Raw genomic sequence first — 2,420 nt, 5'->3', positions numbered from 1 at the left:
TTTACATTATTAGGTTGATGTATGATTAATTAGAGCACATTTTCCTTGTGTCGTATCACACCTACCTTCCACAAAACTATGAAGACTTAAATCTTACTTAGATAACCTATAGAAATAATAGAAAAAAAAAAGTATAACTGACAGAGAAAATCTGTACTTACAAGTCTTCCAACCATGACTGCTAGTGCAATTTTTTTGCAAGTTAGTTAAGTAGTCATTATTCACAAACAGCCTCTCTCATTCATGTACTTTAATACATCTCCAACAAATTTCCATCATCCGACATGTATCTCGAGGTACGAAAAAAATTTCGAGATGACTTTTTTGAGCAAGAAATATTCAAACATAGATAAACACTCATCCAAAATTTAACTCATCCAAAACTTCGATTTCAACAAGCATACAGTCAAACTGGCTGGCTTAACACAAAGAACCCAATGTTACCAAAATTTATCTAATCCAAGTCAAATCAAGCTCATATCAAGTAATTAAGCCACTCTTGAATGTTTTCAGACATATTCAGAAGGTTAAATGAATGTTGAATTGAGTGTCTCGACAAGATGAATCTAACGAGTCCAAGATTGCTTAATTCTGACATTGTTAAGACACTCAAATGTCCATCAAATGTCATCTTATTGAAGAAAGCTCTCCGGACCGTTCGATCAAAGTTCTTCATATTCCTGCATTAATTGCACCCAGAACACTATAAATAGAGTTCCACTCCTCTCATGAATGGGAAGCTTGAGACTTGAGAAAGAACATGAAGCTTTGAAAAGGAGCTGAAGTCTAACACCACTCCTGCCATCGTCAGCCACTACTGTCCGCTCTCGATCATCGACGACCGCCGTTGAACACATTTGATCGTCGTAGGTCACCATCAACCGCCGTCGATCATCATCGACTATCGTCGACCATCACCTGCTTTCCTTCACCAATCGTCATTGGTCACCGCCCACTTCTTACAACAAGTTCATTCGTGCACCGATGTTGTAACTCGAAAGAATATTCAACCCTTTTCTGTCTGTGGAACGAGGGACTATACATGTAATATGCAATTTATAGTAAATTTCTTCATCTGGGCTAGGCCCGTGATTTTCTTCCTTTTCTAGAATTTTCAGGTAAAAACTTTTGGTGGCAATAATGGTTGTTTTCTTTCACCTGAGTTTGTGTTGAATTCTCGTGCAACACTGAAACAATAATCCATTATGCTATCACAATGAATTTTCTAGCATGCATCAGATTGAAATATTGCATGGCCACCAGGTGCAATACTCGCAACAATAGAGCATCCCGCTCCAACACCCATCATTCTTGTCTTTTGTGGTTCGTTCTATTTGATTTCTGATTTTGATTGGTGCAAAATATTGGTCTATAAAAGAGAAGCATAAAATTAAGTCAATTATTGATGAGATTAGAATATTGAGGTGGAAGAATAATATTACACTTGAAAACAAAATGTGAAATGAATATATATGTGGAAGGGTTGGAGTAGCTCCAAGGGTAGACAATAGTAGAGAGTCGCTATGAATGATTTGGTCATATTAAGCGTCAACCATCTGATGACCCAGTTAAGAGAGTAGATGTTTTAGATTTGACTTATGTTAAGAATTGTAGAGGTATACATAAAAGGACTTAAGCATGTTCTAATTAAATGAAAATATGACACTCAATAAGGCACAATGGAGAAAAATAATTCATGTTGTTGATGCCACTTAGTTGGATAAATGCTTGCTTTTATTATTATTGTTGTTGTTGTAGCAGACAAAATTATAAAAAAAATTACTATTTTATAACTTTAACAGATCTTCATTGGTTAGATTTAGATTTCAGCATTCATTTTAAAAATAGTATGGTAGCCTTATGACTGTTGATTTGCAAACTCATAGTTTAATATTGGAGCTTATTAAATATGATAACATGACATCCGATCAAAGAAATTCTCCATTTTCTTATTATCTAGATGATATTAATCACTTATTTCAAACAGGCTCTAGAAGCTTATCAATCATTCAATCAACTTCCACATTACTTCTATATTGCATTCATTTTACACTTGTATCGTTTTTTCAAGCAACCAACAAGAGCCTACTTAATTGCTTTAGTAAAATGTCTTCGTTATATTTACTAAAGATTATTTGAAATATCAATGCTCAGAGGTTAATTTATTTTCATTAACATTTTGTTTTGATAGCGTAATGGTGTGTATGGTAGGGAAAAAAAAAGAAAAAGAAAGAGATAATCTTCGCTTACAGTGGCTCCAAATGGGCACATATATTTGCAAGCCATGATGCATTTTTGTCGATAATTTTCCATTACCAATTATTTTCATATTTTCATGCCTATATATATGACTTGGGCTTTCAATTACTGAGGTGCTAACGATAATATATATATATATATATATATATATATATATATAT

The sequence above is a fragment of the Phalaenopsis equestris genome, unplaced genomic scaffold, assembly GCF_001263595.1.
Source record: "Phalaenopsis equestris unplaced genomic scaffold, ASM126359v1 Scaffold000372, whole genome shotgun sequence".
NCBI classification, from domain to species: Eukaryota; Viridiplantae; Streptophyta; class Magnoliopsida; order Asparagales; family Orchidaceae; genus Phalaenopsis; species Phalaenopsis equestris.
The sequence above is the reverse complement of the archived record's forward strand: the minus strand, read 5'-3'. Positions refer to the sequence as shown.